The sequence below is a fragment of the Macadamia integrifolia genome, chromosome 5 (genome assembly GCF_013358625.1).
Source record: "Macadamia integrifolia cultivar HAES 741 chromosome 5, SCU_Mint_v3, whole genome shotgun sequence".
Lineage (NCBI taxonomy): Eukaryota > Viridiplantae > Streptophyta > Magnoliopsida > Proteales > Proteaceae > Macadamia > Macadamia integrifolia.
This window is the reverse complement of record NC_056561.1, coordinates 11,233,516-11,257,594: the sequence shown is the minus strand read 5'-3', so window position 1 is coordinate 11,257,594 and position 24,079 is coordinate 11,233,516. Positions and strand designations below refer to the sequence as shown.

Genomic DNA, 24,079 nt, shown 5'->3' with positions numbered 1-24,079 from the left:
GGCAAAAATCTCACTCTTGTTGATGCTTTTACTGGTGTTGTCATCGGACCACGCACTCTGTAGGGGCCACACTGCCTTTTAGGTTTCTTTTTCCTTTAATTGAAAGGCAAAAGATCATTGTCTATTCACCTGAACCCTACATTAAATGTGGGAGCAAGAGCACACTCAAAGCTATCAACATGGATGGATTTTTCTTTTTTTTTATTTGACTGATATTGAGATGATAATTTTGGGGTCTCCTGTGTCTAGGAGCAAGAGCCACCTGACAAACATCATTCTTTTTCCCTTAATTTAAACTCACTTCTTACCCACTGTAATAATAAAAAATAAATAAATAAATAAATGGCCAATCCATTCACGTTGAAATCCAAATTTCACATCTGTTGAGGGATATTCAAATTCAAATTATCCGAAACATCTATCCAATTTGAATAGATATCCAACTAATAATGAAAAATTATGTAACTACCTAATAATCTAATGAGCTCTTAAAGATTCGACACGTTCTAAAGAATGAGGAAAAGAACTAAAACAACAAAATTATATGGATAGAGAAAAAATCATATCCATCAGGGTGGAGAAATATCTGGATTACACAAGTCAGAAATATAAATGAAAAGTTGAAAATCTGAATTCAATTTTCATCCATTTCCATTTCAAAGGTATCTAGATGTATCTGATTAAGGGATATTCGGATCCAATCACATCCGATCCATATTGAATCCGTTTACATCTCTAGATGTTCCATTTGCTTCTCTGTGTCAAAAAAGTATCATCTAATGATAATATGGCTTCAGCCAGTGGTACCAATACTTGCAGCATCGAGAGCTGATTTGTTGATTACGACAAAATAATGGATTAAAGTATCACTGTGAATTCGAGATCGCATCCCAAATTTTAGGGCCCATTTTAAGGACACAGCAAGCCTTGCAGTGGAACTATGCTCTTGTATTTTCACACTTTGCAGAACATTTAACTCTCAGCAAACTTATCAAAACTTTAGTGGGGAAATGTTCTCTGTGGGGGAGCACATCCTCCACCAGCGCACCCAAATAATGTCTCTCTCTCTCCCCTCTGCCCATATGGGTCATTTCACATGGGGAGGAGAGAGACAGACTGGTGGAGACTGCACTCCTCCAAATTCTATTTAGACACGCATGCAAAGTTCAATTAGACTCCAACTGAGTGAGACCTATGATTAGAGGATGATGTGGACAGAATAGAGTTTTAAAGAAGTCGAATTGCTATGTAACATACCAACATGATAAGGTTAAGTTCATTATACCTTACAAGTAAAGGTGAAGGAGTACTTGAATGAAATCTTATACCTTCGATGCCATTTGCAACCTCATCTATCTGATCCATCAAAGTGCTGTGATCATACCCCCTTGACAGATTTAGGCACTGGGACATCTCTTGTGTCAGCAACAGACCTAAAGTGGATACGGTCCTGAATATGAAAAGGTTTACAGACTACAGTTTACTGTTTGAGATGATCTGGTGGCATCTTATTCAGGTAATTTGAGGTAAAAAGCATGCATCCAAGAGGATCAAACCAGACACTGAACCAGTAACATACTATATCATGCAGTATGATGTCAAATGGACTGATAATGTTACAGAACAGCTTGGATTTAAACTCCCAAAACTATCATAATGACAACCCAAAGGTTTACCGGCTTCATTTTTGCCTCCACCTATATTCAATTCTTGATGAATTTTCACCACCATGGCTCTTTCAAATTAGATTACCAAAGTATGTCTCATCCAACAGTTTCATAACTTCAGGATGATCATAGGAGTTAAAATTGTCTCCATGGATAGGACAGCCCACACTGATATTCTAGGAATGGCTTTGAGAGCCACCATCACATTCCAGACCCCTCTGTGAAACAGATTTACATGCTTCTCGCCTTAACAAATTTTCCTCTTGTAGCCTTCTTCTCCATCTTTTCCCTTTTCTTACGATTCTTTTCATCCTCCATCATCCCCTACAGTGAATTATAGCCCTAACTACCATAAAAATCCTATAGGCTAAGTGACTAACCACGATAATGTATCAGCAATAGAAGCAAAGTGTACCTTTGAGCCGTGAGACAAAAATCCTTTTGAAACACCAAAAAGTTTGTATGCACCAAATGTGGGTATCTGAAAAGCATTAGGATGGGATAATTCAGTAAATGTGAAACCACTTTAGCACATTAGACACCTCAAGTGAACATAATTTATGCAAACAATTAGCTGAAGGGAAGATCTTATGAACATTGTTGTGGTTAAAATGGCGACAGGTAGTCGTAAAACCTACCGCTCAGTTGGACCATCTAGAAGGTATTTGAGCCAATGATTATCAAGGAATGAGACAACCGAAAGGTAAAAACCAAACCACCATTCAGTGGGACCCACCTAGGAGACTTGTAAGCCAACAATTACCTAGTCAGACAGTCCCACACACGACGGATGACCAGAAAAGATTTAGCAATCAGAAGAAGGTACGCTATCAATGTTGTGGTTGAGATCATCGATCTTGTTTAATTTCACAAGATATGACATGTGGAGCCACTGATGAAGGTTTTACAACAAGGGCAGACCCAGTGAACTTTTCTCTTTCTTTTCATAGGGGATATAGGTCACTATTTACCTAATGGGCGGGCCAGTGATGCAAATTCATGACCAAAGTAGGCTTGTTTTATCAGGAATAAGCCTAGGGTTGGGTTCTATACACGTTGGGTTTTTGATAGTATGTGTTTTGAATGTAATAGGTCACTTTTATGGGCCTAAAAGAGGGGCTTTAAGGTTGCATACGGGATTACTAGTTTGTTTCTTTTTTAATAGTTTTCTTTTAAATTGGGTTTAATTTAAGTTATATTTGTTTTCTTAGGAGTCAAATTATTGGTTGAGTGAAGTCATCAGTAGTTAGTTTTCTTTTACAGCAAGTTTCTAATTTCAATTAGTTCATAATTTCAGTTTTTAGTAAGTATTGTATCAGGAGGCTAAATTAAGGTTTCCTTTCAAGGAACCTTCTGTTTTGTAATTCCCTCCCCCATCATTATAAATAAAGAAGAAGAGGTTCCGAAAGCTGGAATGATTTTATGAAAAGAAAATGTGCTGCTGTTGCTGCTTCTTTGTGAGCAATTACTGTGTCTGATCACAGTGAAGGGTTGGTGTTCGATCCGACGACTCCTTGCGGTGGGAAGCCCAGGAGGATCCTCTTCTTCAAGCTATTATATCTTGTTCCCTCAAGTAATCCATAGTACTACAGATCTCCTACAGGTATTAACTCAGTTTTCTTCTTAGTTCTTCTCAGAGAATTTCAAAGCTTGCCCAGACCAAACCAGCCATCAGCTTGGGCTGGTATTTGAATCAAAGGTTCCCCTCACCTAGGGAGGAACTCGACCCATACTTGAGCCCTATCTGTTCCTTGGTTATTGAGATATTCAAAATCTCCCCCTTTTTGTCTTTTAGTGGTATTTTCAGCCAAGTACTGAAATCGATAGGAAGTTATTGGTCTTCTCTGGTTTCTGTACTTCTCTGTGATATCTTTAATGTTGGTTTGACTGTAAAGGACTCTTATCAGCCCTGTTGGGTCCTACTTGTTTATTTACCGATCTGTCCCAAGGAATACTGTCTATTGAACTCGACAGCTTGCTGGGTTACTTTATCTCCACTTTTGGTCTGAATTTTGTTACAATTTTCTGGTTGGTTTATGGTTGTTCTTTGACTAAAGAATCCTACAGTTGTGAGCCTGGTTTGACTTGTCCGAATCAGCTTTACATTAGGTAGGCTACAAAATTCCAGCATACATTTATTCAGCTGGATCCCCATATAATATAAGAAATTTTCAAACTTTAGTGTCCCCCTCCCCGCACCCTCCCCCCCCCCCCCCCCCCAAAAAAAAAGCACAGTTCCACCCCTGTTTCACCACACAAGCATGTGAAATTAGGGGGCGTGATCATAGTTTTTAAAGCGGTAAGGTGACGGAGGCATTTGAGGGTCTTTTGGAGCACCTTAGCGATAAGGCGGGCATAAAGCGTCGCCTTATTGACTAAAGCATTCCTATGTAATTTTTTTATAAAACCAATCTATTTGGCTCTAATCCTAGTTGAATCCTATTACTCATATATTAAATAAATATTAAAGGTTCATATTCATACCAATATAAGATATTCATCAAGAAAACAAATCAATAAAGTGAATAAACTAAGTTCATCTTCATCAATCATCAATCATCATAACATATTAACATATAATATAAATACATAATTATGAAGCAAAATTATAAAAATAAAGAAAAGAAGACATAAAAAATACAAATATTTATTATACTTACCTCTATGATGCAAAAATGAGTGCCTAAGCCCTAAGATCATCCACTATATTTTTACTCCTGTCAATGAAGAATGAAGCTCACCGTTGCCGGAGCAAAATGGTCGTCTAGATAAGTGGTTCTTCCTTGTTCCTTGATTCCTTCTCAAAGCCCTTTCTTAAGACCCTTGACAAAATCCAAACCCTGTTTGTAAATCGTGTTTTTGTTTTGTTTGTTTTGGTTATTTTTGGTGGAGTAAAGTTGATCCCATACATCTCAAGTGTTAATAAAATCATACACCTACCAATAAAAAATATATATTTGGAATCTTCATCAAGTAATTTTAAAATGTGTTTAAAATATATAAAAAAAAAAAAAAAAACCCATAAGGCGCCTTTCACGTAAGGCGGAGCACTGCTTTACCATCTCTAGACCGCATCAGCGCCAAGGCGCTAGTAAGGCGTCGCCTTAGCAGCGCCTTAAGAACTATGGGCGTGATCTTACCCAAGGGTAACATATTGAAACAAAGAAAATGAAAAGTATTGCAATTAAGTACACAGCTGCATACATGTTTGCTAGTAAAATTAGGGGGTGTGATCTTACCACTAAATATGGGTACCAAAATTTTCCGGAGATGATGGACATCGGCTGTACAAAGCTTGTAATGTAGATCACATCATGTGAGTAACTGCAAAAAATTATTGCATTGCATGACTGTCGGACCCTACAGCCCCCAACATTTTTTTTTTTTTTTTCACATTAGAAATTATATCAAATAAGAGAAAAGAGTCAGAAGCAAAGTAGAAATGTTATGGGCCACACTGGATCAATGCAGACTGGAAGGAAACGAGGGAACATGAAATGCAAATTACAATAGAGTATTTGGTCCAAGAGACAAATCATGCTTTTAGATAACTAGCTTGGCTGATTCATCCATTAAAAGATAGCAAGTTAGCACTCATTGGCCTCCACTAGAATGAGAAATGCAAGGAGGAACCTTGCAAATGTCTTTCCATTATCATATGAGAATACCTCTAGGGACAACAGCCATGAGCACATTGCCTATTTTCCTTTTCATTGAACACTTAGAAGTTAAGACACTTTCTACTACTATTCTCATGTCCGGACCTCATACCCACTTCTCATGGGCTTATAATTTAGAACTATTAAAAGATTAACCCCATAAACAAGTGAGGGCCATAAGCCATCCATGCCCCAAAGGTCTCTCTATGCCTAAATGGGCAGTTTTAACTACATCAATCAGTCACCTAAATATCAAAGCACTAACCTAAACTGAACCTATAACCCTAAATCCGCTATTCCTACTACCACTTTAGCTCTTTCTTTACACCAACAGAATCTATTCCTTCCCCTTTTCTATTAGCCAGTTACTTTTCTGAGGCTGTTTGGGATTGTTTTCAAGCATAACAGCATGCGTTGTCGTGGGAACCCTATACCTACATCATCCATAATAATACTAATCTGGAATATTCTTTCTTTTCTTTTTTTTTTGGGGGGGTGGGGGGGGGTGGACTAGAGCTAAATCTTTTGACCATAAAGCACAATCTGCAAAGAAATACCAAGTACCAACCCAATGGAACATCAAATCAGGATGAATGCTCGTCATAGCAACCCAGGACTGAACCATTGATTGAATGGTCTGGAAAAGTAATCAGTTAACTGCCTATTATCCCATATCTGTACAAGCTGCTATCCTGCAGGGATTACAAATCTATGGTTCTGACAACCTTAAAAGAGTCTATTTCTATGTAACAGGGAATTAACTTTCCAGCAAAACCCGGTTCTCTTCTCGGCTAACAGGCCAAACACCAAAATTTTAACAAGCAATATTGAACACCCCCATATCTGCATCTTCATTACCAACATTATAGTTGGGAAAAACATTTCGTCTAAGATTAAGCAACCAGGATGCGCCTCTTGTTCACTATCAACCAGGCCTCAAGTTATGTGCAGCATTTAGTTAATCACTACAATAAATGCTTTCATTTTCCATGCAAGCAAGAAACAAATAAAGCTGGACCAAGTACTACATCAGTATGGAGAGCACATGACTATTGATCAAAGTATAAAAGAGAGAATAACATTGGAATACGTACCCACTAACTCCACTACTGCTCATATCAAACCCACCATCTAGAAGCTCTCCATCATCAACATAAGTTGGTTGTGCCATTTTGGCAAGTTGTTGATAGGGAAAAGCATAGGCCAGCAATGTGACAAAGAGGCCGGCCCAAAGCTTTCCAAGAGAGTTGAATAAAAGACAAGAATCCTCACCAACACATTATAACCTGCCCCAATCACAAGTTCAGCTATAATTTAGAAAATCAGAAACAAAACTGAAAAGGAGCACTTCTCTATATTAAAATGAAGGTTCCAGATACGTGTACGTACAAGCTCATTGCAAATAACTTATTGCAACGAGATATCCGACTTATCAGTTAAGCAGAGTCTTCAAGTAGTCTAAAACAAGCACTTATCTAAACTGGATGGGGCTCAATACAGAGCATACATCATAAAAATGCACTATACTTGATGGTACTGGTACTGTGCATTGGTTACTTATCCTGATTATAAACTAGAGATTTACACAAATTTTGCTTCACAAAACAAATCTAATCAGGTTTCTTCGTTGACCTTCTATGAAAATAGCCACAAGATATCCTCCACATCGTATATAGAACGGATGAAAGGATCACCTGATTAGGGTGCCTAAGCTTTTACATACCCATGTGACAATTGGATACCACTCATTTGGTTACCAAAAGCTTTCATTCTGAGTCACTTACAGAGTTGTTGGGTTGCTAACCATAGAAACTCCATGGCGCTCAATGATCAATCTTTAAAACCATGAATAGAACTGGAACACATCACAAATTTCTCGCAAACAAAACAAATTGTTCCATGAGTACTGCACCAACCTTCAAACGGAGGTATCTCTAGCCCATTACTTAGAAATGGAAGCCACTTCATTCAAAATCAGTAGTTATACATAGCATGAATCTGAAAGAGCTGTTATAAGCATACCAGTGAATCAGACGTTACTCTTCATAAACATTGCCAGTCCCTATACATTTGACAGTAAATTATCTGAGACATAGAAAGAAAATAGTTGCACAAATATCAGGGGAATTGAAAGCCAGAAAATAAGTTTGACAAGAAGATATCTAGAAAGAAATTGACCCACTTTTCTATCATCTGATCTATCATATCTAGACATTTGATGTAATACCACTGTAGCGACCCCAAACCCGCAATAAGGGCATGGTCACACCCTCACGGGCAGCGATCAAATGATCAAGAAATAAGACAGCTCATAATATTTAACCCATAATATCCTCCATTAAAAATTAAACGTTTTCAAATATTACATAGAGTTTAACTACATCAAAGTGTTAGGATCTATCCTTGGTGGCAATTCCTACAATTCAACTCCCTTAAAACTGTACATTTCATTGAAAAAATTCAAAGCATCCATTAATTTCAAGAAAATAACCAAATATCATTTGTGTTAGATGGGCTAATGACTTGTGTCTAATATGACACCAGCCCTCTTTATTTATAACAATGGAGAGAAGGTTTTAGAGAATTACAAAAACCATTAAACCCCTTAGGGTTCTTTTGGTAACTGACACTTTCCCTAAAATCCATAAAACTCATTATTACAATACTCCCCCCCAAGTTGGTGCATCGATATCACATATACACAATTTACAGATAATAGGATGAAGCATCTCACTACTAAGACCTTTAGTAAATACATCAGCCAGTTATTCACTACTGGGAACAAAAGGCACAGTGCTAAGGCCCATATCCAGCTTCTCTTTGATGAAGTGTCGATCGATCTACATATACTTGGTTCAATCATGCTGGATAGGGTTGTAAGCAATGCTAATGGTAGATTTGCTGTCATAAAAGAGTTTCATAGGAAGGGTCACAGGGACAGCCAAATTTGTGCCATAGCATGGAACTCTGCTTCAGCACTTGAACGGGTAACCACGGCTTACTACTTGTTTCGTCATGTAACAAGGTTACCACCAACAAAGGTGCAATAACCAGTAGTGGACCTATAGTCATTAGGGGAACCTTCCCAATCAGCATCCGTGACCATGAGGAGAAAAAAGGATGTCACGTCGTGGGGGCAGATTTCAATTACCGAAGAATACATAGCACAGCTTCCATGTGAGTTGAGAAGGGATCAAGCATATACTAGCTAACTAGGCTAACTGCAAATGCTATGTCAAGGCGTCTATGAGAGAGATAGATCAAACGCCTCACTAATCTCTGATATCTCCCTTTATTCACAGGATCACCTTCCTTGCTACTCAAGTGACGATTACCTTCAATAGGAGTGTTTGCCAGCTTACACCCCAACATATCTATCTCAGAAAGAAGATCAAGCACATACTTCTGCTGACATAAGTAGATCCCACGAGAAGACCTTGCAACTTCAATGCCAAGGAAGTAATGAAGTTGTCTTAGATCTCGAATTCCTCACTCAAGTATCTCTCCAGGCGAGAGATTTCTACCAAATCATCACTAGTAACAACAATATCATCTATATAGACTATCAAGGTAGCAATCCTCATACCAGATCTCTTGATGAACAGAGTGTGGTCAACATTGCTTTGAGAATAACATATAGCGACCATAGCCTTATAAAAACGCCTGAACCAAGCACGAGGGTATTGATTCAGCCCATATAGTGCACGCTTCAGCTTACATACATTCCCTTGGGTGTTAGAGTAAATGAACCCAGGAGGAATGTCCATATACACTTCCTCCTCAAATTCCCCATGAAGGAAGGCATTCTTCACATCTAACTGTTGGAGATCCCAACCTAAGTTGGTGGAACAAGCTAAGATAACACAAATTGTGTTCATCTAATTAGGCTCCTTACCATCCCTATTGCCCTCACCATTATCTGTGGAAAAATATGTATGATAAACAGGTGAGCTAGACAGCCCAGTGAATAAAACTTTGCCTAAACAATTCCACACCGAACATGCAAATATACTTATGAAAGCAAACCAACCAATCATTACCATTTTATATGTTTGCAATATAACTATGAATGTCTAATTAATACATTTTCCCTTGCCCCTTAGCATAATTTGTCCTGCCACAAGGTCTCTTGACTCTAGTCTCACCAAACACGTCTCTTGGCAACAGGTGCCTCACTATGTCGTCTCTTGACTAGGTCTCACCCAAGTGTCTCTTGGCACCTATGCATCTCACCGTGTGGTCTCTTGGCCTCAGTCTCACCAACTATGTCTTTTAACTAGGTCTCACCCAAACACGTCCCTTGGTAATTCTCATAATCATAATATGACCCAAAGTATTTTCAACATAAAACATGCTTATCCATCATTACAATATGCAATCCAATCTAATAATTGAATTACACTATAGTTACATCAACAGCTCAACATCATTGTATATACATAGTAAATGCATCACACCAATCATAAGCTACATACATATACGAGGAAACCATCTAAGGAAATTACTCACCTCGATTCTTCTGCTATAATGTTACCACGACAGTAACTCATAACACGTCTACTAATCCCTATAACAAACAAGACATTCTCAACAACCAAACATAGAATGACACACCTCAATGTTCTTTCAGCAAAGTTTGTGTTCAAGGATATTTTTGTTTTGAAAAACAATGGTCTCAAAGAATATTTTTTCTAACAATTTTAGATCATCGAGTCGTGAATCCAATACCACTGGAATCACCTCAATCCAAGTCTGGATGAAAAACTTATGACGATTTTTTCGTGCGGTCTGCTTTCTATCATTTTTCAAATAATACTACCTAGAAATTTGATTCTGCTCTCGGGTAGAATTTATTCTCTCACTTCAAGTGCAATTTAAGATCACTTAAAAATATAATTAGACATAATCTATTTCTATCAAAATTGAAGCCCTATGAATCTAGTTTCTAATACACTTAAAATCAACTGATTTGGTTTCATATGAAGAAGTTATGTTGTTCATACTGAACAAAGGTTTATTATCTAGAACAATAAATCCAAATCTGAAATGGATTTTTGGTTCCGAAATTCCCAAATTTTAGCTCAAATCTTCGAGCTCATTCACATGTTTTCCACTTAATACATGATTACTTCATCCTAGGTCCATCCAACACCCAAATTTCACATGGACTTCTAAAATCAAAACATGTATTTTACTACACTAACCTGAAATTTTGGAATCTCTGTACTCAAGTGGATTAGGGCCTAAACTGAACAAAATCTCCCAATCTTAGAAATTTTCAAAACTCCATTCAATCTCTAATATCTGCTCCTAAACTTAAATCTCTAAATTTAAGCTTGAGTTGTTGTAAAATCCTTTACAAGAACCTCATACCTGTTTGATCCTCTTCTTCGTCCTCTCTCTTCGTCTCTATTTCTTGAGCTTCTTCTCTTCAATCTCTTCTCTTTGTTCTTCCTTCTTCTTTTAAAACAATATGAATAGAGTATGAAGAAGAAACCCACTGTTGTATCCTTCTCCCATTTTATCATTGCCAAAATTTAAGGATTTGTGATAAGACATTAATGCACTTATTAAAAATAAACCTTTGAGTCTTTGACTATTATCCAACTCCAATTTGGTAATTTAGCATTTATCTTATATTCCTTTCTACTCCTCAACTCAAAGAAAAATAGCGACTTAACCCCAATCTTTGTGAATTGTCCAAATTGATCCTTGGTTCATCTCTTGTATAGCTTTCATCCTATACACTTGTATTCTAATGGTACCCCTATAAGTTGTGATAATTAATTCTAACCCTTCTAACCTTTAAAGTATTATAACTCACTTCACTTAACTGAAAAGATAATACTACCCTTCTCCACCTCTACTTTAGCCAATAGACTTTAATGCATGCTATAGTTAATTAATCCTTAAATAGTGACTTTCATGTATATTGACCATTTTTCCCTTACTTGGTTTAAAAATTTACACCTTTATATAAATTTAAGTTGTGTACAGCAGTGTGGATACCTTATATAATTGTTGTAGGCTTTTATTCACTAAAGGATATAATGGTCCAATGGTTGCATGGTTACTTATTAAAGCTTTGGTTGTGGTATCAAATCTTCTTGAGTGCAGAATATAATTTTTTTCTTTTTTTTTTTTTTCTTTTTTTTACTTTACAGCATAGTAGTGGACCTCACAGGTTAATCTTAAGCCACGGTGAGGGCAAAATAGTTAATCCACTATAAGTGTTGCCTAGTGGCAGCCATACATTGGCCAAAAAAGAGATGGTCAGGGAGTAAGAATGTAATTTTACTACCCCAATCCCATTGGTGTAAATAGTTGAACATAATGAGGGTAAAACGAAAAATACATATTAAATATAGTATTTGAGGGTACCATAAATCGTGACACGGCAATGGCATGCAATGAACCCTATTGATAATGAAATATGTGGATAGGGGTATTATGGTCATTTTACCCATATGGGGTGAGTTGCAATATTACAAAAGTTAGAGGGGTTAAAATGAATGAACATAACATGATGAGATGACAAGTGCCACCCATGTATTGGGCCAAAGAGGCAAATGTTGGGATGACAAGTTTCATTCATGCATTTGTCCTAAGAAGAAATGCTAGCCATGCATTGGCCTAAAGGAGTTGGTCAAGGGGTAAGAACGGAATTTCACCATTCTCAATCCCTTCTGATGTAATTAGTAAGACAAGTAAGGGAAAAGAAGAAATAAAACATGTTAGGTGAGGGCTAGTTTGGCCATTTCATGTATTTTTTTTTTTTTAAATAAAAAGCAATTAAATATAGGGGAGAAGCCAACAAATTGGTCTCCTTCCCCATTTTGTTTTGCTTTGGAGAGAAAGAAGAGAAAAGAAGGTGAAAGAAGAGAGGAAATAAAGAGAAATATAACGAGAAGGAGGTGGTGAGGACTATGGAGTTCCTCTTGTAATCTTCCTTCTTTAGCTAGATTCCTCCTAGGTTCTTCAACCTCTTTTATTCATGAGTCTATTTCCAAATACATTTGGAATCGTCTCATTTGGATTTTTGTAGAGTGAGGTAACATCATTTTCGTAAACGGAGTCAATTCTGGAAATTTTGTCTCCAAAGGTTCTAAATTGTAGGCACCGTTTGGTTCAAAAGTTAATATCTAACTTATTGCTCCGCATTCTTCTACCATTCCAAGCAGGCCTTAGGCCCTTAATTTAAAATGACACTTAAGGGTGTCTGTTTGGGAAACTGTTTTATGTTCGTTCATTTTAGTGGTAATTACACAATGCATCCAAACGGTGCTTAATTAAATTGGGTCAAGACTAACCCAACCCAAAATTGAACCAGATGAAGAGAGTGTCTCTTCACCCTTCTTCAACCTCATGATTTCTTCTTCATTCTTGCACATCTCTTTAACCAAAAAGTTAATTACTGTTTTGCAAGTGGGAAATGCACCAATATTGTTGCATTCTAGCTCCACTTTTCTTATCTAAGTTGCTGAAATGAGAAGAGATTTGGTTCCTACCTCCAAAGAAAACTCATGCTGTCATCCTCCTTTCTTCTATTCGCTAACCTTCCCACACACCTTCAACTCCTCTTCTTCATCTCCTCTTGCATTACACAAAACATGGAAGCCAGAATTTAATAAACTACGAGTCTAAAATAAAAAGAACCTAAGTAGGTAATCTTATGAAGGTGAATTCATATTACCAGCAACCTCTATTTCTTCTCCTTCTTCTATTTCTCCTGTTTCCTTTCTTCCTTCTCTTTTTTCTCTTCTTTCTCTCCAAAGCAAAAAATGAAATTGGGGAAGGAATGAATTCGTTGGCTTCTCCCCTCCCCCAACCAATTCTAATATTTTTTTATTTTAAAAATAGATGAAAGGACTAATTTAACCTCACCTACCATGTGTTTTTCCATCTTTCCCCTACTTGTCCTTTTATTTACACCAAAAAATATTGAGAATTATGAAATCTCAATATATGACTGCCACTTGGCATCTTCTACAGTGGATTGACTATTTTGTCCTTACTTGGCTCAAGATTAACATATGGGGCCCACCATTATCCGATAGAGTAAAAATAGGTGAAAAGCATTATTTTTGTAATCAAGGAGACTTGATCCCATAAGCAAAGCTTTAATAAATAACCATGAACCATTTGGCCATTAAATCCCTTGGCGGAAAAAGCCTACAACAATTATATAGGGTATCTATAATATTGTATACAACTTACATTAAATACAATTGGGTAATTCTCAATTACCTATGTTGCCAACACTTCATAAATCCTGCAATACCATCAAAAGGGAGAAATTTTGTGTTGTACCTTGTAGGAACCACATCAAAACTTCTCGCTATCAGTATTATGGCGAGATTTGAGAGGCATGGACAACAAAAGTAAATGAAAATTATCCTTATTGAGTTTTGCTAGTAAAGACAATAAAATGATTTTCTTATTGTGCTTTTAATTTAGGTTCAGTCCCATCAAGGGGGAGGTCTCAAGTTCAAGATGTACTTTGAGTGAGATTTTCTCATTTTAGTTTACAACATATAAAGTAGTAGATTTTTAAACCAAGTTAGGGCAAAATGGTAAATATCCACGAAACTCACTATTTAAGGATTCCTTAAATAGTAAATTAGTTATAGCATGCATTGAAGCATATTGGCTAAAGTGGAGGTAGAGAAGGGTAGTATTGTCTTTTCGGTCTAGTGTAGTGAGTTATAATACTTCAAAGGTTAAAGGTGTTAGAATTAATTATCACAACTTAAAAGGGTACTATTAGAATACAAGTGTCGCAGCATGACAGCCATGCAAGAGATGCATCAAGGTCAATTTAGACAATTCACAAGGTTTGGGATTAAGTTGCTATTTTTCTATGAGTTGATGGAGTAGAAAGGAATATAAGATAAATGTAAAATTACCAAATTGGGATTGGGTAACAGCCAAAGGCTTAGCTTTAATAAGGGCATTAATGTCTTACCACAAATCCTCAAATTTGGGTAATGATAAAATTGGAGAAGAATACAACGATGGTTTCCTTCTTCAAACTATGGGTTTCTTCTTCAAACTATATTTGGGTTTCTTCTTCAAACTATATTCCTATTGTGTCAAGAGAAGGAGAAGGAAGAACAAAGAGAAGAGGTTGAAGAGACGAAGCTCAATAAATAGAGAGGAAGAAGAGCATCAAAGAGGGGAATGAGGCTCTTGTAAAGGATTCTACAGGAACTCAAGCTTAAATCTAGAGATTTAAGTTCAAGAGAAGGAAATTAAAGAGATAACAGAGTTCGATTATGGAAATTTCTAAGATTGGGAGATTTTGCTCAGTTCAGGGTCTAATCCACACTTGAGTACAGAGTTTCCAGAATTTCAGATTAGTGTAGTGAAATGCATATTTTGATTTTAAAAATGCTTGTGAAATTTGGGTATTAGATGGACGTCGGATAAAGTGTTCATGTATATGTGAATGGGCTCAAAGATTTGAGCCACAATTTGGGAATTTCGGAATCAAAAATCCATTTCATATTTGGATTTACTATTCCGACTGACAAACCTTTGTTCAGTATGAAGAGCATAACTTTTTCATATGAACTCCAAATCAGTTGATTCCAAATGTTTAAAAAACTAGACTCACAAGGCCTCAATTTTGATAGAATAAATTGCACTTCTAAGTGATATTAAATTACACTTAAAGTGAGAATAAATTCTGCCCGAGAGCATAATCAAATTTCTGGGCATAACTATTTGAAAAGTAACAAAAAACAAACCACATGAAAATGGTCATAAGTTTTTCATCCAAACTCTGATCGAGGTGATTCCAGCAACGGATTCATTACTCGATGATCTAAAATTGTTTAGAAGAAATCATTCTCTGAAACCATCGTTTTAAAGGATAAAAATGTCCTTGAACACGAACGATGTTAAAAGAATAGTGAAGTGTGTCATTCTATGATTGGTTGTTGAGAATTTGTCTTATTTGTTACTAACGAACTATTAGTGTGTTATGAGTTACTGTCGTGGTAACATTATAACAGAAAAATCAAGGTGAGTGATTCCTTCTTTGATGGTTTCCCCATATAAGTATGTAGCTTATCATTGGTGTGATGCATTTGCTATGTGCATACGATGATGTTGAGCATATTGATGTAATTATAGTGCAATTCAATGATTAGATTGGATTGCATATTGTAATGATGGATAAGCATGTTTTATGTTGAAAATACTTTGGATCATATTATGGTTATGAGAATTACCAAGAGACATGTTTTGGTGAGACTGAGGTCAAGAGACCGCATGGTGAGGTGCATAGGTGCCAAGAGACACTTGGGTGAGACCTAGTCAAGAGACGACATGGTGAGGCACTCGTTGCCAAGACACGTGTTTGGTGAGACTAGAGTCAAGAGACCTTGTGGTGAGGACAACTTATGCCAAGGGACAAGGAAAAATGTATAGATTAGACACTTAATAGTTGTTATATTGCAAACATACGAAATGGTAATGATTGGTTGGTTTGTTTTCATAAGTATATGTGCATGTCCAGTGTGAAAATGTTTAGGCAGGGTTTTATTCATTAGCTGTCGAGCTCACCCATTTATCATACATATTTTTCCACAGGTAATGGTCAGGGCCATAGGGCTAGTAAGGAGCTTGCTAGTTGATGGTGAACAAGAGGAGGAAATCTTTTGTCATGTTGTTGTTTTGTTGACTCTTAATGGTTAAGAGAACTTAATGTAAATATTAACCAAGTATGTATGAGAACTTGGGAGTTTGGATTGTAAATACTTTGGTAACCAAGGTGCGATCCTGTCAACTCTGATATCTAATAGAACTCTATATAAGTTTGAATGTTTTTTAACATTTGGGAGTGTTCTGATCATTTGATCGCTGCCTGCGAGGGCGTGGCCATACCCTTTTCTCGGATTTCAATTGTGACAGATCTGGAATTACAAAACCAGGATAGGATCGTTTATGGGCCCAAAAGAGTGTAGATAACACAAACTTAGAACAAATGGCAATTCTGTAAATTCAGAATCAACTCAAGTGCATAAAAGTGAAGGGACAAATATGCGGTCAACTGGATTTAAAAACTTGAAATTATAGGGGGGTTTTTTCTGGAATTACCAAGGAACAGAGAACAACAAAACACAACTCAAAGAAGAGAGGGGTTTACATGTAATAACTGAGAAATTAGATAGCTAATAAGAGAAGTCATTTTCTTTCCAACGATGGAGCTCAAGGCGGCAGTCCAAACCAACTCGAAGCTGAGAAGTATGATCAAGCAGCCGCAAATCTGTATTCAGGTACCAAATCACAGCCCCTACTGGAATCCATAAACAACCTGGAGGTTCATCAACCTATTAGCCAAAGAATCTGATGGGATCCAAACTGGCAGAAATTGGTTTCAGCCCAGTTGCAGATTTGGTTTTGATTTTTCAAAGCAGGAGGATCCCTTGGAGAAGATGCCTTTAGAGTAGAATCGCCTGCAGAGGAGGATCTTATACCCGAGAGTACAAATCCCTTCAGATTAGAGATGAGGGATTTGAAGCACTTCTTTCAGTTCTACTGTACCGCAAGTTGCAGTGTAGGTGGAAAAAAAAAAAAACAAAATAGAGAAAGTAAAGAGGAAGAAGAATAATGAAGGGAAAAGAAAGGAGATCAAGGGAGTAAGAAGTGTATGAAGCTCATGGCATCCATGGTTTCAGCCAAGCAATAATCTTTCATTCAATTCCAATTCTCTAACTCAATCGTTCGGTACAATCATATATAAAAAGGGAAAAATATCTTTCTAATCCTACCTTTGAACTGAATCAAACTAAGAATCCATCTTAAGAATAGAAATAAAAAATCTAACTCTAATTATGGAAATAAAATCTAAATAAAATTTAAATCTCCTTACTAACTTGATCAACACATAACTTTAGAAAAAAAAAAAAAAAAAACAAATAAATCAGTCTAATTATGAAAGTATCTAAAATATGCCAATGCCCAACTGCATCAACATTTTAACACAACAGCAGAAAGGATTTGGGAGGAAGTTGGACAGAAGAAATTCATAATCATAAAATTTGCATCTGTTATGGCCTAGGAAGATAAAAGGGAGGTTACATTCTATCAAATTCTAAGATTGACATTCTCACCCAGCTTTTCCTTATTTAAAAGAATTTTCCTCCAAATAAGTCAAGCGGAATAAGCCCTAGAGCAAACAACAGGCATAGAGAAAAACTAACAAATGAACAAGAAAGTCAATTGCCATAAAGAAAAAAATGCAAGAGAAATAAAAAGGAAATAACTCATAAATAAAAGAAAAATAGAGTTATTTCAAAGCCAAAGCAAAGAGAAAGAATAAACTAATTAGAACAGTGCTTTGATCCAAAACTAAAATCCTGAACTCTCACAAAACGCATACACACCAAGAGAGAGAGAGAGAGACAAGGCATGTCTACGTTACAGCCTATGGTGAGGTGGAGAAGCTTGTTCATGTGACGAGCATTCTCTTCCTTGCGTTTCTTCGCCCCCTGGTTTGCCATCCCTTTGCAGCAAAATCAACTCAACTGCAAGAAACCATGAAACATTGAAATTACAGTAAAATCTCAAAAAGGAAATAAAAGAATCTTCTGAATCCAATACTAACAGACTTCTATTTGCAAACTTTCTAGTTTATTTAAGACAACAGCATATCTAAATTTGGCGCTAGGTTTACAGGACAAGGATCAACCTGATTTTCCGACAAGGCCAATGATAGACTACGTAGCATACAAAGAAAGGTGAGCTGTAGAGATCCTAATGAAGCAATGTCCCCAAATGAAACCAATTTAATTCAATCAGGACTAATTTTTTTTTTTCCCTATGTTGTAGTTGTATCTTTAACAACTGAACCAGAACAATCTGTTGAACTGGGTTCAACCAGGAAACACACATCTAGAAAGCTTGTGGGAGTCAGAACCTCTCCAAAACAGCTAATTTCCATGGTTGTTGCAACCTTCATAAATCTGTAAAATGACCAATTTTTTCATTGTTATTATTTATTTGTTCCGTTTCGTTATTTTTCAATCATTGCCCATTGTTTGGGAACCTATTTTAACCCACTAATGAGAATATTTTTCTTAACACAATTGAAAGTAATCCATTCTAGATTCCCATGTGATCCAATTTAATATATGCGCAATATGTATACTCACACTTGTGTCTCAATATCTCCATTAACAAATCAATATTAATGATTTCATGGACACACTTCCAACAACCTTTCCTAAGGAGCACTTGTTTCATTGTAGGAAATATACTCCTACTGCCTCTTTCCTAGGAGCATGATACGTTACTGTTCTTACTCTGCAAGTTAAAAGGAAAACTGGAAAGCGTAACAGCTATTTTGAGGATAGCTAACTCCTTGAGAAGAAGAAAGAGGAGAAGAGAGATTGTATTTTCATATCCCTTACACCCATTTTCCCATATCTTATATAGCCACCTGGCCTACAGCTCACCAATACAAGAAAGACAGAAACAGAAAGAATATTTCTCAAAAGTATTCCCAGGCTTGGTCCCCTACACATAGTCACGTAATTCTGCTGGGCGCTTCCTTCTTCTGTGAGAGCGTCGTGTTGGTGCCGTTAAGGTGGTGGTCCCAAGAGCTTTGTCGCTTACTGAGCCGTTGCGAGACGTGTTCATATCATTACCCACCGGTTCTCCAGGAACCTAGTCCTCAAGGTTCAGTTGTGGAAACCTTTGCTGAAGCACATCCACGTCCTCCCATGACGTCTCCTCTAGAGGTAGACCGTCCCACTGAACCAGCGCTTGGGTCACTGCCCTCCCTTGTCGAGACAGAGAGCGAATGTTCAGAATAGCTACTAGTGTGGGGATGGCCTCTTGGCTATGGTTTCGAGGGGTAACGGGTTGGCCTGCTCTGAGTGATCGCCCACACATCATTTCAGTAGCGAAACAAGGAATACTAGGTGTAGGCGAGCTACTGATGGCAGATCAAGCTTATAAGCAACCTTGCCTATACGGTCGACGATCTGAAATGGACCAAAGAAATGTCGCCCAAGCTTCGGGTGGTTGTGTTGTGCCATCGATTGTTGGTGATACGGCTGAAGCTTACCAAAGACCCAATCCCCCTTTTCAAACTCCCTCCCTAAACGAGTTCTGTCCGCCTGAACTTTCATTCAAGATTGGGCGCGAGAAAAATTGAGCTTGAGAGTCCTTAATATCGCATCGCAACTCTATAGCTTTTGGTCGACTGCTGCAATGGGAGAGTTTTCGGGAATGTACTATGAGATGACTAGAGGGGTTCGTCCATACAGCGCCTCGAATGGGGTCATGGCAGCGACAGTGTGATGAGTCGTGTTATACCAGTACTCCGCCCAATGGAGGTATTTGGCCCACCGATTTGGCTCCTCAAACATGAAACTTCACAAATACATCTCCAGACATCGATTTAGAACCTCCGTCTGGCCATCCAACTGGGGGTGATACGCATTGCTCATTGAAAGAATCGTTCCCTGAAGTCGAAACAAATCACACCAAAAATTGCTGATGAAGAGTGGATCTCTGTCACTCACTATGGAACCGGGTAGACCATGTAACTTAACGATCTCGGTGGCGAACACCTCCGCAACGCGTTGGCTTATGATATGGCTGGATAAGGCGCAGAATCGACCATACTTTGTCAATCTGTCCACCACAAACATAATGGCAGTTTTCCCTCCTCACGATGGCAACTCAGTGATGAAATCCATGGATACATCTTCCCACACCTGGCTCGGGATTGGAAGAGGTTGGAGGAGCCCAGCGGGTGCCGTGGTCATATACTTCATTTGTTGGCAAACGATAGAACCAGCCACGTAATTTTTGATATAGGTCCTCATACCTTTCCAATGAAAGTTAGCAGCTACTCTTTTATATGTTCGTAAGAACCCTGCATGCCCACCAATCGGCGAGGAATGGAAGAAGGAACAGTGCTCGTAGGGGGGAATCAAATGCCAAAATCAGTCGCTGGTTGTAGTATAATAGGCGATTGCGCTGATGGTATCCTTCGTATAGAGAGGGGTTTGTAGCCAAACCATCACAAATTGTTTGGAGCTCCTTGTTGGTGGCCACTTTGTCTCACAACTGGCAATGAACTCTGGTATAGGCCCTGAGAATGATAGTAGTGTTGTGGTGTGGTAGTGGACTCGCGACAAGGCATCGACGGTGGAATTTTCCTTCCCGGAGCGGTATATTATCTCAAACACAAAGCCCAACCGTCCGGACAGCCAATGCTGCTGTTCTAGAATCTGCATGGTTTGGTTGGTGAAGCCTCTAAGGCTCTTCTAGTTTGTCAAGATGGTGAACTTTCGGCCTAGGAGGTATTGGCGCCACCAACGCATGACCGATTGGGTAATCACATACATTTCCTGAACACAAGTCGATGCGGCCTGCATTTTTAGGGATAATTTCTTGCTAAAGAACGCGATTGGGTGCCCTCCTTGAGACAGGACCACCCCAATGCCCACCCCGGATGTGTTAGCCTCGACAATGAATGGAATAGAGAAATCTAGTAATGCCAAAACCGGTGCCGTCATCATTTTATAATTTTTCATATGCTTCCTGGGACGCGGGTGACCACGCAAACGCCCCCTTTTTTAATAAGTCTATCAATGGTCGCGAGGTGCACGTAGCAGTGCACAAATCTGCAGTAACACCCCGTCAATCCCAAATATCCACGGAGCTAGCGTGGAGAATTGGGAATGGGCCACTCCAACAAAGCAGCTATTTTGGCTTGGTCCATGGCTACCCCATTAGCTAATACAATAAGGTACTCAATGGAGCGTAGTCCGAATGCGCACTTAGATCTCTTTGCATATAGATCATGTGCTTGCAATGTCTGTAGCACAGTCTTGAGGTGGGACGAGTGTGTTGACCATATAGGACTGCACACCAGGAGATCGTCAAAGAAAACCAAAACGAATTGACGCAAATAGGGCCGAAAGATCATGTTCATCGTTGCTTAAAAGGTAGAGGGGGCATTGGTGAGGCCGAATGGCATCACGAGGAACTCGTAATGGCCCTCATGGGTGCGAAACGCCATTTTTGGTATGTCTGCAACTCGTACACGAGTCTGGTGGTACCCTAACCGGAGGTCCAATTTGGAAAAATACTTGGCACTGTGCAGCTCATCCAGTAGCTCGTCTACTGTTGGGATTGGGAAACGGTCACAAATTGTGATGGCATTGAGGGACCGATAATCAACACGGAAACGCCATGTGCCGTCCTTCTTAACAAGTAAGACTAAAGAGGAGAAGGGGCTGGTGTTTGGTCGTATAATGCCTGCCGCGAGCATTTCAGCCACAAACCACTCAATCTCAGTCTTCTGAAAATGAGGGTGATGGGGACATCAAGGCGTACAGCCGAAGAAGAAGAAGACCCAACCTTCTTTGTAGTTGGAGGATTAGAAGAAAGAAGAAGAAGAAAGGAAGGCTCAATCCAGCCTTTCCACCGCTGGATCGAGTCCTCTCCTTCCAAATTTTGCCCAAATTGTGTGGCCCCCACCAAATCTGATAGTTAGTAGTTTTATTTCCTAAGATTTTGTTTATTTGAGTCTTTAAGTTAATTAGGAAACTAAGTAATTATCCTATTGATTTCTTTTTAGAAAGTTTCTTTATTTATGAAATAGCATTCCTAGAATAATATTTTCTTTTTAGCAATTAGTCTCTTATTTATGTAAGGCCATTGGCCATGGTTCTAATCAATGAATGATAATTAAAAAAACAGCCAAGAAGCAAACCCCCACCCCTCTCACGATCCTCTCTCTCTTTCAATCTCGTCTTTCTCACCCTCTCTTTCTCGCCTTTTCTCTCCTTATTCTCTCTCGGTTCCCTCTTCTCTTACCTCCCTCCCTCTCTTACTTTTATACCTTTTCTCACTGGAACTATTGCTGGATTGTTGACTCGAACTGCTACTGTATACTGTTATTGTTGCTGCTTACTGTCCACCTCTGCCGGCCAACATCTGCTGCTGCTACTACCTTTTGATGTTGAACTGTTGCTGCTGCCTTTGATGCTGAACTTCTGCTGATCTTCTTTTCAATACTGGGTTGTTGTTATCCTTTACGACAAGGACTAGGCTGCTGCTGATCTCTTTTCAACAATCGGACTGCTGTTAGACATCTTCTTCAAATCTAGGTTCTCTCCCTTTATTCTCAGGCCTAGGTAGCAGATAAGTATAGAGTAAACCCTCCCATACCCCCCCATTATCCCCTCATTATTAACCCTGTTACTTCCATTAAAACCCACCCCCCCCTTTTGCCATTGTTTAACCTTTTATTTACCACACTGTTTGCCTTAAGTATTGCCGGTCTTCTTATTATTAGCACAACTGATTTTAGAGCATATAGCATGGGGTTTCTATCTAGTTTTGATGCTTGATAAACTAGTGTTGTAGCCTAGTTTTGGTTGCTACCATGTTCCCTACCCCATGTTTCCCCTTGAAGCTTGAGTGAGTTTATGTGTTTTTCTTCCTAGATTATTATTGTCCTTTGTTACTTTGTTTATTAGTCTTATTCTATTTTGCATGTTAAATCTTGTTCACTGAGTTTATGTTGTCCTGTCTACCCAAGTCCCTTAAGGTAACCCTATCTAGTTAGTTAATCTTGTAGGAAACCTAGTCCCCTAGGAACTCCCTACATCAGAGGGTATCGGTACGGCCACACATTGACAGGGGGCTCTTGGCAGTAGGTGAATAGCATGGTCCTGAGGTCTGTTCGGTGGTAGTCCTTGGGCGTTTACAAAAACCGAGTCATAAGTTTTGAGCAACTCTTGGATCGCCCCATCATCATAGGTGTTTGTTGCCATCTGAGACGTGTGGAGCTCTAGCTGATACAAGGCAACGACTGATCCTGTATCTATTACTCGTCGCACACCATGGTATTGCAGCTCAGAAGGGATCTGTGAATGTTCTCCTCTCAGAGTAATGCACTGGTCTCCCTCGCCAAACTCCAGTGTCAACTTGCTATAGTAAAAAATCACCTGGCCGAGCTGCGCTAACCATTGAACACCTAGTACAAGGTCTGCACCAAAGAGGGGTAATACGAAGGCATCTATTTGTATGGGATGGTTGTGCAAGCTTACTTGTAAGTGGCGAACCAGGCCTTCGCAGGTGAGTCGACTGCCACTGCCAACCACTATGGTCACATTGGGAGCAGTCTCAACTGGCAAACCCAAGTGTTGAGCAATGCGGCTTTGGATGAAATTGTGTGTACTACCTCCATCAATCAATACTTGGATTGGTTTCCCCACGACAAAACCGGTAAGGCGCAACGTTGTCGGCGACAGTACTCCCACGAGTGAGTGGTAGGATAACTCACTGGTGGTGATCGTCTCTGGTGTGAGGAGTGCCCTGTGTCGTCTGGAGCCTCGGGCTGGTCATCTCCTTCCTCATATTCCAACAGGAATAGCTGTCGCGACTTGCAAGGGTGCCCTGGTGCATATTTCTCTTCATATTATAATAGAGGCCTATCAGGGCAATTAGCATCCCACTCGAACTCAACCTCTAGAGTCATCCTCATACTCAACAACCTCTCCTACATTGTAGGCATTTTCAGTGAGCACAAACTCTAGAGACTACCTCATGAGATAGCAGAGTTGGAATAGGATCCCACATGTGATCATAGAGTTTGTCTATAACTCAATAATTGTAACTACCTCATGAGATAGCAGAGTTAGAATAGGATCCCACATGTGATCATAGAGTTTGTCTATAACTCAATAATTGTAATCTCTATATAAGAGCACCATTGTA

The 24,079-nt window shown here is 38.7% G+C and overlaps 1 pseudogene; it reads right to left on the bottom strand.

Moving 5' to 3' along the window:
* Window positions 1-1,558: 1,558 nt before the first annotated feature.
* On the bottom strand, window positions 1,559-17,849 carry LOC122078397 (annotated as a pseudogene).
* Between the last annotated feature and the right edge of the window lie 6,230 nt (window positions 17,850-24,079).